At 48.4% G+C, this 14683-nt stretch overlaps 1 long non-coding RNA gene across 1 annotated transcript in view; it reads right to left on the bottom strand.

Annotated features, from left to right (window-relative positions):
- Positions 1–11139, bottom strand: part of LOC102385709 — an 11856-nt gene extending 717 nt beyond the window's left edge. Inside the window, exons 1-2 of the long non-coding RNA XR_325027.1 lie at positions 10935–11139; positions 1615–1764 (exon numbers count right to left, since the gene is read on the bottom strand). This is a non-coding gene — a long non-coding RNA (uncharacterized LOC102385709). The remainder of the gene's footprint in view (positions 1–1614; positions 1765–10934) is intronic.
- Between the last annotated feature and the right edge of the window lie 3544 nt (positions 11140–14683).

Here is a 14683-nt window from a genome sequence, read left to right as displayed (position 1 = left end):
TGGTGAGACACCCTTTGGAGGCTCCTAATTCCCTTCAGGGACTGTGTAGGAAGCCTAGGCACTGATCTTGGTTTATCTGAATTCCAGGCACCCAGTTATTAATCAGAACAAGGCATTAAATGGAGCTGTCAAAGGGGATAATTTGGATTTGATGTTTATAGTTCTCTCTTATTCCAAGGCTTTACCTTGGGAACAGTGAGCCATTCTAGCCTGGAGGCACCCAGGGAGTTAGGTTCTTCTCAGCTGATGCAGTGTTTCTCAACATGAATGCTTGGCATCTCTTCACTCCAGGCACATATTCTTTGCTAGAGTTTCATTCCTTGCAGGTCAGAGGGTCTTCAACAGCTGTCTGTGATTCTACACACATGGGCAAGATGCTCTGAGGAACCTATGATTCTGATAAAAAGACTGCAACTCCCTCCCACATTGTCAAAGATATTCTACAAAGAAAGTTGCTGGGTTCAAGAGAGGTGTAAGAAACTAAGGGGTTTGCTTCCTTCTTCTCAATGACAGGGTCACATTGTCTTATGACAATGTCTGTAGCCCTAGGGAGTCATAATGCCTGAAGGACACCGAAGGGCTCCCTTCACCACAATATATCTCAAGAGCAAGGACCTGTAGAGCAGAAGACATTGCAAATCTTACACAAAGCAGATTCACAGTTTATTCTCATTTAGTTCACAGAACCATATAATCCATCCCTAGACAATTCCCTGCAGGTTGTAAGGCAGTAGCTTAGCACTTGGAAAAAGAGTTCAAGGGGCTCTAATGACAGGCACTTACATGCCTCATGTCATCCTCTCTCAGGGTAGCTACTTTAGACTTTTGCTTTAACTTTTTCCAACCTTTGGTTTCTGTATTTGAGCCCTGAAGTTAACTCTGTTTCATATCCTGAAGTTTCCTTCTGCAGTATTAAGGGCTAGAAAGTTGGCTAATCTTTAAAGTGAAACAGCATTTTTCTTGTAATCATTTTCCTCCAGGAGCTGCAGATACAAGCAGACCTAGACAAGCTGGCATGTTGGGCAGAATGGAGCCAGGTGAGGTTCAACACAGAGAAATGCAAAGTGCTGCATCTGGGAAGGAAGAACCCCCAGCACACCTACGGGCTGGGCATCGCTAACCTGGCCAGCATGCAAATGAAAGGGATCTGGGGTTAACAACAGACCCCAGCATGAATATGAGCCGGCAATGCGATGCAGTAGCCACTAGGGCCAATAAAACTCTGGCATGCATCAATCGATGCATCTCCAGTAAATCCAAAGAAGTGATTCTCCCACTTGACTCAACATTGGTGCAGCCACACCTGGAGTATTGCATCCAGTTCTGTGCCCCGCACTACAACAAGTATATATATGGTAAAGCTCAAGAGAGCCCAGAGAAGTGCCACCCGCATGATCAGGGACTTGCATGGTGAGCCATATGAGGAGAGGCTGAGGGATCTTGGACTCTTCAGACTGGACGGTCACCTGGCTGGGGTCATCTTAGCCCAGATGTTTCTCCTGTTCGTGCAGGGGGCTGGACCCGATGACCCTTTGGGGTCCCTTCTAGCCCTGTGATTCTACAATTTTAAGTGACGATGTTGTGAGCACTGGACACACTGCCCTTCCCTCTCACCTATCTGTGAGTCCCTGTAAGTCTGTAGGTTCACCTCTCTTTCTGCTGGGACACCATTGATACCAGAAACAGGAAAATCTGGAAGATCAGGAACTTCTCCAGCTTCATCATAACCATTTTCAGTGACACCTCTAGCCAGTGCAAGGGCCTCTGCAACAGAGGAAGGAATCACAGGACATGAGAGCTCCTCTACTGAAGACAGAAATACATGACCTGAAAGGGAAAAAAAGCTGAGAGGCTTCCACTGCCCAGAGCCAGGAGGCAATGAGAGACCACTCCTAGGCACCATAATTAGGGAGGCTATTGGAGATGCTCTAATTAAAATGCTCCCACCCACCCACCCCAGAGCATGTGTAAAGATGCACGAGTTACTAGCATAATTTGGTGAAAAGGAGTGAAGGGCATCACAAGGAGAGGTCTCCCCAGAAGAAATCATCTGTGGGTGACAAAGGTATAGGGTGTTTTGAGCTTCCCCGTTATAGCCTATGGGTGAAACATCAAAACAGTGTCAAAACAACAAAACTGTTTCGACAAAACGAAATGGAAAAGTGGTTTCAAGTCAAAACAAAATTCTAAATGAAACGCAGTTCCGTCTAAACGTCATAACACAAGTCAAAATGGAACGGTGCCGTTTCGCACAGCTCGATAGTGGATAACATGATGTGTAGTAATTTGTGCTCCATTGGGAGCTAGGGTCCAAGCTAGAACTCAGGACTGGCTCTTTTCCAGTGGCTTGTGTCTCATCTAACCATGGCTTTTTTCACTTTAGTCTTCCATCCTTGTCCTGCATATGTCCCTCTCTTGGTATCCAGGGGTCCAGCTTCAAAAGGAGGGCTGGAGATGGATTGGAATTATGTCTAACCTGTGGGTCAGGGGTTGGAGCCATGCTTCTTGAACTCAGGGTTATGCAAGTTCAAAGGCCCTGGACTGGAGGCTCAGACTCATGTCTGATCTCTCCGAAGTGATGGCCTAAATAATGTGGCGCTTGGGGCTAAGATATGGAGGAGTTCTCCTCCACCCTCAATTCCAAACCCACTACTTATGGGCTTTGTTTTGTGACTTATGCATGTAGACTGGCTGTGTGCACATAGCCATGCACCTGACTCCTGTATAACTTACTGAGCCTACATGACACTTTGTCATATGCTTATAGGTCCATACTGCACAGGTAATGGTCGGTAACAGAATCCCAGTGCGCAGGCACCAAAAAGGCCAGTTTCACAGTTGGAAAACTGTCATTTAGTTGCATACAGGGAATGTAATTCCAGCCTTCCTGTGCCTCAGTTACACATACGGGACTTTCATTTGTTCTATTTATCACCTGCTTCTTCAGTTTTCCATCATTTTTTTAGCAGCTCATTGTGGTGCTTTCCCAAGAATGGACTGGCCCATTACCCATCCCAGATGCTCCTGGGACACCTGACTCCCCAGGGCCAGGCTGACTCATACTGCCATTGACCCAGGTCAGTGACACCGTGGTACCAAGTGCAGTTACTTCCCCAGCTGACCTGACTCTTTCCTGTGCCAGTGCACAGTCACACACATGTCCCTGTCCTGTCCCAGTGCAGCATGTGCTTCTCCGCTTCTTCACCTGCCCCAGTCAGCTAAGGAAAGAAAAAGCTGAAAAACCTCCCACAGCTAAACAGCTATAGGTAGTCATTTCCCATCATGTAGGGCTTATCTATACTGTGGAAGGAGTGTGTCAGGGCTCTGTGGGTACTCGAGCCCATCACAACCCTTCCCTGACCCAGCTGAGTCCTCATGCATGCACTAGGTATGAAGTTTCACCATTGAAGCTGGTCCAGACTCTTTCCAAAGGCCTGCTGGAGAGCAAGGGCTCAAAACCAGGTACCAAAGGATGAGCTTGGAAAAGGTTCACTGAATCACTCCCAGACAGGAGCGTGCCTGTGGATAGGGTTTGGCAGGGTGAGAGGGGGGTATGATCAGGCCCCTGGGGCCAGGGCACTGTGAAGGAGTGAGACAAAACTCACAGCATGGAGGGCTGCCAGGAGCTACAGCTGAGGATCTGGAGCGAGGCAGTCCACAAGGCCTGAGAGAATCTCCCGAGTGGAGTTGCTCAACAGAGGACATGGAGGAGGGCCCTCTGGCCTCCTCGGTGCCCTGATCCTGGCCCCTGACAGCACTCAAGGTAGCCACACATGCTCCTCGGGCGCTAATCGGACCTCCAAAACCTCCCCTGTAGTCCCAAACCCAAACCACTGCTTTAACTACCACAAAAGAGCGAGCCCCCTGCTTATACCACAGAACAAACCCTGTGATGGCTCCCAATATAAACAACAATTTGCTGGCTATATGAAAGAGCCTTCCAGTAACCTGGGCTCTATCCTGTCCTAGCAAGAGTGCCTTACTGGTAGCTCAAAGCAGCTTCCCAGTCCAGCCAGCACTCCCCGGCAGCCTTCCTGCTTGGCATCTCCTACCTGGATGCTTACAGGCCCCCACTGACTGCCTGCTCTCGGGCACTGGCTATTTGTGCCCCATAAGCCCTCCCCACCTGCAGCCTCTCCAGCTGTTCCCTTCCTGAGCCTAAGGGCCTGCCTGCTTTCCCAGCTAAGGCTACTTGCATCCTTCTCTCCTCCTCCAGTGACAGCCCCATGCAGGCCCCCTGGCCAAGGAAGACAAAAGGCTGCTGGAGCTGTTTTCTCCAGCACTCTGTTTCCTCAATCATTTTCCATCAATATAAACAAAGCCTATGGCTTTTGTGGTCATTTTCCTAAGGGATAGTAATGTCCCCAGACACTGTTGACAATTCTGATCTAAAACCTGTTTGAAAGGAAGGGCATGCTCAGGAAACCATTATTGCTATCACTAAACCTCACCCACTAGTGAGGTCCCATCAGGGTTGTTGCGCTATAGTTTAGACCTGGATACCCCTCCCCCCCAGCCCCTGAGAGGTCTTTTATGAAGAGCCCGTTGTCGGGGATGCTGATGAGGCAGAGCAGTGTCCCTGACAGCACTGGGCCCACATCGAGCAGGCAGGCCAGCCTGAGCCAGGTACCACAGCAGCCACACCTGCAGCAAACTGCAGCCCATAAAATCTGCCCCAAGGTAGGAGCAACAGGTATATGGGTTGGCTGCTGGGAGCACCAGCTATCCATGTAGCACCAGCTGGGGCCCTGGGTCTGCAGACCAGTCAGCAGTTTTGCTGGGATAAGCCTCCCGGTTCCTAACTACTTCCACCCTCTGCCTGGCACTGCTTGCCCTGTTTTTTCATGAATGATCCCAAGAACTCAGTTGTCCGCTTTTTGTGTAGCGGCCCTGACTAAAGGAAGTCATTGAGAGACTGGGTGGGCTGTGCCCACATGTTTTAAAGCTGCGCAGATAGGCCTGGTTCCTAACCCTGCTTTTCAGCTTATTTCTGCACTTCAGCTTTGGATTTTCCTGCGGTTCTGTTTCCTAGTTCCTGACCCTGGTTTAAATCTGCTTTTGGACTTTGCCCTGTGGATTGCCTGTCAGGTTGGTATTTCATGTTTGATCCCCGGACCCTAGCCCTGGACTGTGTCATGGACTCTGTTTGGATCTTTCTCTGGCTTTCATATACATTTCCCACTCTTTAATGCAGCTCTAGGCCCTGTTTTCCCTTGGTGGCTGTGGAGGAGCGAGCATGGATGCAAGGGAAAATAACGGAGAGTGCCTCTTCCAGAGCCGTTACCATACAAGGATAGAAGCTCTGAGAGAGGAGCGTAGTGGCAGGACACAAGGTCCAACGGAGATGAAGGAGGAAGAGAGAGAAGAGAGGGGAATGCTGTGGATTGCTGCCCAGATTGGTATTTCTCTGTTGACCTCCGGATCCTGACCCTGGACTGTGTCATGGACTCTGTCTGGATCTTTCTCTAGCTTTGGTACATGCTTCCCACTCTTTGATGCAGCCCTAGGCCCTGTTTGCCCTTGGTGGCCTAAGTAATGGATCAGACTAGCTATGTCCTGGTCCATTGCACCCATCCTGGTCCACAGTGAAGTGACTGGAGCAATTAGAAATAAAAAGGCCCTATGTAAAAAAGAAAGGGAATAAGTAGCAATCTATATAAATGTGATGTTCTGAGGAATAGAAAGCTGATAAAGGAGAAATGGGTGCAATCCAGGTTGGTCCCCCAGGGGCTGGGGGTACAGAGGGGTCTTGTGTCGAACCCTGCCCCCTGATTGAAGCTGCTGTGCTCTGGCCTCATTAGAAAAAAGAGCATGCAAGGAACTGTTAGGGCTAGTACTCCATCTGGCTCTCTTTTACTGATGCAGCCGGAATAACCAGGCATCCATTACAGCTGGCCACCTGGTTGTGGCCAGTGGCTTGAGTCCAGGATAGGGCTCAAATGCACATCTGTAGAGCTGTAGCGAGGCCCTGGTCTGTCAATGTGCTGCCCCCAGGCTACACGCAGATGCTAAAAGGTCAATAATAATGATAAAGAGATGGCAAAAGTGGTCTGTAATTAGATTTCTGCTCTAGTTTGATGGAAGCAAGATAATGCTTTCTTATCGTATGAGGGGAATAAACAACTCTCTGGTTGACCAGCAACACAGCAGAATGTTAAACAACATCTACAAGGGATAACAGATCTTGGAGATCCTTTGTCCTAGTGTCTGAAGTGAAGTAGCTCCTGAGATCTCTGGGCTTGCAATCCCCAAAATATTTCAGAAGGTTGGAAGAACCATTGCTGTGCTAGGCCGTGTGTAGAGGAAAAGTGGGGTGTGTGTGCTTTTAAGCAAACTTTTAAGCCAGCTAAATGCTTTTACACCACTTTAGTGGTGTTGGTGTTTGCACGCCTCAGCAGTGTATGGCACATTCCTTTCAGTTGCTGTAGGAAATTCAGCGGTGTAATGCATCTTAAATGACTTGGGGAGTTCCTAGTTTGCTGCCGCTACAGCCACAAAGTGAAGCACTGGGCTCTGTGCCGCTCCACGGCTATGCAGGAAGCCCTGCACATGGCCTGGCAGCAGCCTTGAAAAGCAGGCTCCACACAAGAAAAGTGGCAAGCATGATTTTTTTCTTTTTCCCCTCTGGATCCTGCCTGCCTGAGCTGCGTGGGGGCCTGGTGCTTCCCTTTGCAGCTGCAGTGCCCTGCTGGGACTGCCCAAGCCAGGTGCCTGCGGGTGGGTGCTGCCTGCGGGGGCCACTGTTGCTGTGGAGGGAAGCGCCAGCCCCCTCTCCACAGCCAAGGGAACCTCCGCCTGTTGGCAGCTCAGCCTCCCCTCCCTGCCAGAGAGGCAGGTAAATGTGGGATGTGTGCGTGACACTGGTTTAATCAGTGCTAAATTGAAGAGGTGGGTTTTTTTAAACCCACAGCTTCAATTTACAGCCCCCATTTCATCACGGTCCTAGGGTTTACTGATCTGAGGAATGATAGGGTGGTAACCTGGGAAAAAAGGTCTGAGCAAAATCATGCAAAAAAGAGGGATAAGCTTTAGTCCACAAGTAATTTAAAGTTAGGGGGAAATTATTTAAAGTGTTTTTATTGAAAAGAGGTCTTCCCAAAGAAAAAGAAAGAGATGAATTATCTGATAAGGGCTTATTTAGTTAGGTTGATGAGAGCAATGGCATAGACACAACAGTGTTCAGGTTTCTGTGGGCATATCTACACAAGATGTTTACTGTTCACCTAATCAGCTCCACAGTGAAACAGCACCATCTGCACGTGCCATGCTATTAGGGCAGAGGAAACTATTTAACTCTGCCATAGGAAAGTTCTTTGAAATATAAATACTTTCCTAATGACAGAGTTATTTTAGCTGCTTCAGTGCACATGCAGATGCTGACCAGGCTGTTTGGGGCACGAGGGAGTTTCAGTGCCGGGGCTGCCTTCCAACTAGCACCAAACTGAAGCACCCTTGTGTCCCAGTCAGCCCCTGCCCACGCCAACATCCAGGGTGCATACCCTGACTTGTATACCTCTGCCCATCTAAGGAAAAGTCTATCAGCTTAGAAAGAAGGAATACGAGTCATGCCTGCAGCCCAGTTACTTGATAGGTTTTCCTTGCTGTAGGGTGGCTGGGTAATGGGGAGTTCTGGCTTAAAGATAATCCTGTGGGTCTAGCTGGTCCTGGGGACATGTAAATCTCACCCTGGTGAAGTTGTCCCCCATCCTGCACTCCATACAGTAAAGATGACCTGTTCTTCAGGAGCGCCTTCCTCCTGGGAGGCAGGACAGAGCAGGGACAACATATCCACCAGCAAGGTGGTGCTGATAAAGTTGTGCAGCTTCAAATTGGGCCTTGGTTCCTATGGTCCCTGAGCTGGGTCATCATCTCCCTCCAGCTTCTAGGAAAAAGCAGCCATCTTCCCATTTCTGGGCCTTGGTCATAAGCTATTTGAAAGTCCAAGTGAGAGAAGGAAAGTACCCTACAAAGCTGCGTCTGGCCAAATGCACTGGCTGTACAGGAATATTTAAGGATGTTGTGATCTGTAAAGATCTGTCCTTCGTTCCATTTCTCTTCAATGCTTTGTCACCACTCCACAAAAGCTGCTCTGACCACCAGGATTTTGTGGTCCAGGATCTAAGAATTTGTTTTTCCAGCCTGAGTTTATAGGAAAGGCAGTGCAGGGACGCAGAATCAGTTCAGGACCTGCTGTTGGGAGAGAACCGCATCTATTGCCAGGTTGGACGCATCCATTTCTACTATTAATGGTAAGGTAGCATGGTCTGGGTGGGCCAAAACAGGGGCAGAGGTAAAGGTTCAGATATTCAAAGGCTCATTGGGCTTCTGCAGACAAGTAGAACTGGATGTTGGGCTCACCACCTCAGCAAAATTGATTATAGGCCCCTGATAAAAGTTGGCAAATCCCAGCAACCTTTTCAGCCCCTTCATATGCTGGAGGAAGTTTCCATTTTTGCACAGTCTGTACTTTGGGGGCAGTCCATTTTCAACCTTTCAGGGAATAAAAGAAAACCAATGTATTCAATGGTAGTTTGGACATTTTCCTAATTTTGTAAATAGACCATGCCGACACAACCTTTCCAGCAGTATGCAGATATGCAGGGGAGGTGGTCAGGATCTTTAGAGAAGACTTGGATGTCACCCAGGCTGGCAATTAGAAACTGGTCTAGGAGGTCTCAGGGTGCATCCCTAATGAAGTGCTGGAAGATAGCAGTGTTGTTGGTAAGCCTGAAGGGCATAATTAGTATTCCAAGTGCCTGGATTGCACCTGGAAAGCAGTCCTCCATCCATGCCACTCCTATGCATAGTAGGTTAAAGCTCTCCAGAGGTTTAAGTTGATGAATATACAGGCCAATTTGAGTTGGGCAGGCAGAACTAGCATGAGGTGCATGCAATACTGGCTAAAGAAAGTCAGCTTGCTGAGGGACCAGTAGTCTACTGAGAGGCATAGTATCCCAACTTCCTTTCTGACAAACAGGACAAGGCTCCAGCAGGTGAGGGGGCCTCTATATAAACCTCGGGGCAGATTTTCCTACTGATACCCACAGAGGGAGGAATATTAATGTAATGTCAGCAGCTTAATATGTCCCATTGGGGTTTTTGTTCCTGCCTGCAGGTCCACTGGGTAATCCTCATCCCAGTGCAGGGGGAGGACTTATGTATTCTTCTACTCAAGCACATCAGCAAACCCCTGATGCTTCAGAGGCAGGCTGGATTCAGCTTCTGGAGGTGATACCCCCTGAGGGGCTGTAATGTTTAGCAAATCTTCTATGACTGTGGCCTGGCTTGCAACCCTAGGTTTCAAGCCGTGGTGCTAACAACAGGTAGAATTCATGCACAGGATCCTGGCTTTTTGATTGACCAGGAAACCCTCCAAAAACACAAGGGGTAATGTGGGTAACAGATTGCCCCAAAACATATTGCCTGTTAGTGCCCAAAAATGTATAGTTCCGGACTCACGGTTTCCCCACTCCTTGGGTCCAGATGCCAAAGACGAGTCATTTATCAATTCAATCCTCTTAGGCTTGAGCCACATTTTTAGTAGGATTCACAGGGTCTGAGCCACATGCTCATCCACAAAACTGTGTGTTGCTCCTTACTTGGGCACTGGTAATAAACTGTCTGTTCCAGGATCAGGAGGTGGGTACACTGCATAAATTGAGAAATCGGTGGGCTGCATCAGCTGCAGGCTTTGTGGGGTGCATATGAGTTACCTGCCTGGGAGTAGGATGGGGCTGCTGAAGGGGGCAAAAAGGGAGAGGAAGAGAGAGGAGGTAAAGTTCTGGGCAGGGCTGGTCCCAGCCCAGAAGAAAGACAAGGTACAGATCAGGTAGAGATGAAACTCCAGAGCCTCAGGAATGGAAGTGGAGGGGCTGGAACAAGCCCTTCTAGTAAAAGTGAGCTCTGCTGGTCTAAAGTGCACTGAGATCCCTTTGCAGGAACAGTCCATATGTTCAGTTACACTAGAAAAGCCTTGGAAATCCTGCCCTGGCCTTGCACAGGGACTCCATGCACCTCTGAGTGCTGGGGGTTACTGTGACTCTGGGCTCCTGAGGCAGCCCCACCATGCCAGTCATGTTGCCAGAGTCAAGGAGGGTGAGTGGTGATATTGTGGCCCCTTTCTGTGGCACACTCTTCATTAATGAGTGGGTGGATGGGAAGAGATCACCCAGAGACCTCTGACCCCAGCACCCTGGGATTTCTTTACCAATGGTGGTGATGAGAAGCTAGCAGAGAGGTACAGACTGAGCCATCAAGAGCAAGTGTTGCCATTCGTCAGCAACACACAATGACGGGCTCGCCTGTGCGGGCAGCTGCAGAGGCTTGTGCTTTACACACAGAGGTGTATTAATGCCTTATTCACTCTCCAAGTCACCTGGGCAAATGCAGACATTTTTGTTGCACAAGCTTTGATAGAGCAGGGCTCTGCACAAGCTTTCCTGTGCCAGAGGCTGAGTGCAGAGGGAAATACTCATGATTTCCATGGCATTGTCCTGGAGGACTCTTCTTGCACAGGGAGGCTTCCAGGTAGTCCGAGCTGTATACAAGGGCTGCACACCATGAGGGAGCTTCCTGGCACAAGGATCACAGCCCAGGTATACATCTTAGCCTGCCTGGAACCCTCCCTGTTTCAGAGCATACATCCCAGCTAATCTGGAAACCGCCCCACCTCCAGACCATGTATAAAGGCACCTGCTCCCCAGCTGCAAAACTGAGCTTTCATGCAGTTGAGATCTGAGGAAGTCTTTACCTGATCCCAAACACTGCACATCCAGTCATGCATATATGGCATGGCAAGATGCACAATTTTGAGGCGATGGACATAAAACCCCAGTCACGTCATAGTCACATGACATTAATGTTTGCAACTTGCTGAGGACCCGGCCCTTTCCTCTCAAAAATTTGAGGCAAGGATGAGTTTGCCTATTTCTTACCTGAACAGATGACACTGGCATCATCATAACAACCACAGTAATTCAAACCCCAGAATCAAAAGCCAGAGCTAGAAATAGGGTAAGCCAAAGGTTAACTGGGATCATAATCCTGCCAGAGGCCCTATCAGGACCAGAGGGTGGAGTTGGAGCCAAGCATTAAAACCAGAGACTCAAAAAGGAAAAACACAGAGGGAAAGAAACAAGATCTTTTGCCTCTGCCCAGAGAAAGGGACTGTGAGCTGGGCTTGGCTTTAAAGGGAAGGAGCAGGTGAAGCCTGTTGTCTGTGGCTTCAGGGGGCAGACTGCCCTGACTGCTTCACTCAGCCCAGCTGGGACCAGGGTGCTGCTCGAGGCTTGTTGCAGCAGATACCTGTTCAGGGATGAACTGAGCTGCCTCCCTGATTGAAGCTGACTAGATCTGGGACTGCATTGGCCTCATTACAAGAAACAAAGGAAATCCTTCCAGTGATACCAACCCAAGTCAGGTCAAAGGTCTACCTGAACCCTGTAGCTCTGTGGAGCTTGCATAGCCACTTTCTGTAGAAAACGGTATGTTAGGGTAGCTTGTTATGTTTAATGCTATGAAGTTGCACCTGCTTACAGTCTTGTTTAGATTTAGCCTTATTGAAACATTGCTTAATTTTTTCTTTTTAACTTCTTATTTATTTATTAGCTGGCTTTGAGTTGTTTTTCACGAGCTCATAGGTGCTCATTGTATTATCTTTTCTTTTTTATCACTCTGAGAAGCTCTTTTAACATAACACAGCAATGGCCTTGTTATCAGCTCCCATTAACTGAATTTGGCACTAAGCAGCTGAATCAGAGGGCTGAAAGAATTGGATATATTAAGTAAATGTGGTGAGGGAGACCAATGGACAATGCCCAAAGTATGATACCGGAAAAAGGCAAAATTAAGAGGAATTTGCTGATGTGATCAAAGATACATGTTATGCTGACTGCAGAGAGACCAATCTGAAAGCAGAGTCAAGGGAGTGAAGTTGAAGAAAGTCATGAAAAGCAGGGAACAAGAAAGTTAGTCATTGTCATAAATCCAGACTTCAACACTTGTCTGGACTGTCCCAGCCCATGACATGCCCTTTGCTTCTAGGAGGTGAGTGGTTGACTTTTCTGTTGAGCAAAGTAATATCTGGGATTGGGTGAGATTATTGTACTGAATATTTGTCTCTCTATGAATATAGAAACTGCTAAAATAATACTTGTTGTATTAATACAGGTAGACTTTGATTTTAAGACACTGAGCTGTCTGCATTCATATTTCACGTTCCATTTAAAGGTTACTTATGCTTTAATGATCCCTAAGTGCTATCTGGGAGACAGTGGTGCTAAGAAGCACACAAGGCAGTATTAGGGCTGCCTTTGACTCCTGAGGACTGAAGACCTGGCATCAAGCACCACTTGGTCAGCTGGGAGTGGCCAGTGGCATGACCCCAGGATAGGGTTCAAATTCACATCTGCAGAGCTGTAGTGAGACAGTGGTCAGTCGCCGTGCACCCCCATACCACATGCAGATGGTAAAGTAAGTAATAATGATGCCGAGAAGGCAAAAGTGCTGCATAAATATGTCCGTGCTGTAGCTGGATGGATCAAAAGATAAGGCTTTCTTATCACATGAGGGGAATACACATCTCTCCAACTGACCAAAAACACAGCAGAATGGTAACCAGTGTCCACCAAGGATAACGGATCTTAAATTAGCAGGCATAGTGATCCTGCATCCGAGTGTCCTAAATGAAGTACCTCCTGAGATCTCTGCTCCTGCAATCCCAAAAGCAGTCGAGAAAGGTTGAAGAGAGCTAACCCTGTGCCAGTTTTAAATACATCTGAGCTGTAAAGAGATTTGAACTTTCACTACCGACTCCCAATTTGAGTCTTCTCCACTTACCATCCTCTCATCTACACCTCAGTCATAGTCACACAGACCGGCCACTTTTGTGTGTCCCTGTCATAACTTACTGAAATAATTTGCTTGTTTAGTTTCCAGTGTCCTATATTTTAATCCCAGTTTCTCTCCCCATTTCCAGCCCCAGCTGCCCCCAAGGTCCCTGTTTCTCTCCTCTCGGATGTGATTCTTTTTCCTTTTGCTGTCTGTTCAGATTGCTTCCTTCCTTTAAACAGTACCCAGGTGTCTTCGGAAACTATATCCCATTTTCAGAAGTGACGTAAGGTAGGGTTTTCAAAGACACTGAGCCATCTAAAGATGGTGGCAGGAACCCAATAGGATGTGCCAGAACCCATGGGAATTCAAGGCTAAACATTTTGGAAAATGTGACTGGGAACCTTTCTGCACCTTTAGGTAAATAAATACTATTAAAAAAATCAGCCCTTAGGATTTACGAAATTAAGGCCCCTGGTAAACTTTACATTTCTTTTGCAATGAACACATCAATCACATGATAAAGTGAAGCATGCGACATGTTCAGGGAATATCAAGATATGGCCAAGAAGCCACAAGTGACACATCTTTGTGACTGGTTTGCATCCAGCCCTAAACTGAATGTGTGGCATGTCCCAGATACAGTGCTGCCTCCAGACAGATGATAACAATCAGCTGTCAGCACTGGGCAGGAGCAGGAGTCTGGGATTCAGCTGCCCTGTGCCAGATCTTGGGGATTGGACATGGGGCAGCCCTTCCCTGAACCGTGTCCTGGTTCAGGACCTGGGGTTGCCCCCTGCCCATCCTGGAGAGGCTCCTCCATGCTCAGGGACACATTTCAGAGTGCCTGTAGTTTTGCTGCGGGATGTCTGCTCTGACACGCTGTAATTACAACACATCAGAGCAGATGTGATTAACCAAGTCTGCTGGGGCGTGCCAATTAGCATGATCCTGAAGCCTGAGCATCCATGTATTCAGTGCCCCTGCTCTTCAAAATGTTAGTGAAGGTGCTATACCTAAAGCTTGTCATATGAGCTTTATTTAAAGCCCCTCCACCACCATTTTGAGGTGAGGGACAATGAATAATCGAGATGCTGAAGGGACTTTAGTTAGAGAGACTCCCAAGAGGTGCTCTAATTAAAGAACTGGCCCTGTGGCGGAACAGTAGGGGGCGCTCCTGCATTGAGCCGCCCACCTCCCTGCGCCCGACCACCTTCCAGGCTCCGAGTGCCTCCCTTAGGGTGCCTCCCGCCCGGCCGACCCCTTCCCTGGAGCACACCCGCTAGCCTGGGGTTCCCGCTGCCACCATCCAAGGCTCTGGACTCACTTCTGGCTCTGCGCACCTTGGAAAACACAGGCCTGATCGTCCAATGGGTGCTAGACCCAATACAAGCACTTGGGGCACTTCCCAAGTCAGGGGCTGATTAGCCTCCTTGGCATAATTTAGACCCACCCTCAATAAGTCTCCACACCGGTCACAAAGGAGAACTTTATTGATTACAGGGGGTAGGGCGGAAACAGGGTAAAAGGTAGAGCAATATCAAGAAATCTTATAGGAATATCAAAGGAATCCCATAGAGCAAACCAGGGTGGCTGAGGTAGCCGTTTCAACACGCATCTGAGTTACTGAAGCTAAATATCTGATCGGATCTCTAGTAGGTTACTCACTCGCATCGTCCAGAGGTGCTTGTTGTTTCCTCTGGAGGCAGGGCACTCTTGCAGCATGCGGTGATGAGGAGAGAGCCAGGTTCAGATTCACCTGGATGACCGCATGGATAATGGCTGCCCTTCTTCCTCGCCCAGGCCTTTTTATAACCTCTCTGACCTCAGCAGCCCGGTCCAACCGAAGCTGCCA

Source organism: Alligator sinensis, unplaced genomic scaffold (assembly GCF_000455745.1).
Source record: "Alligator sinensis unplaced genomic scaffold, ASM45574v1 scaffold537_1, whole genome shotgun sequence".
Classification (NCBI taxonomy): Eukaryota; Metazoa; Chordata; order Crocodylia; family Alligatoridae; genus Alligator; species Alligator sinensis.
This window is presented reverse-complemented; position numbering and strand designations above follow the sequence as displayed.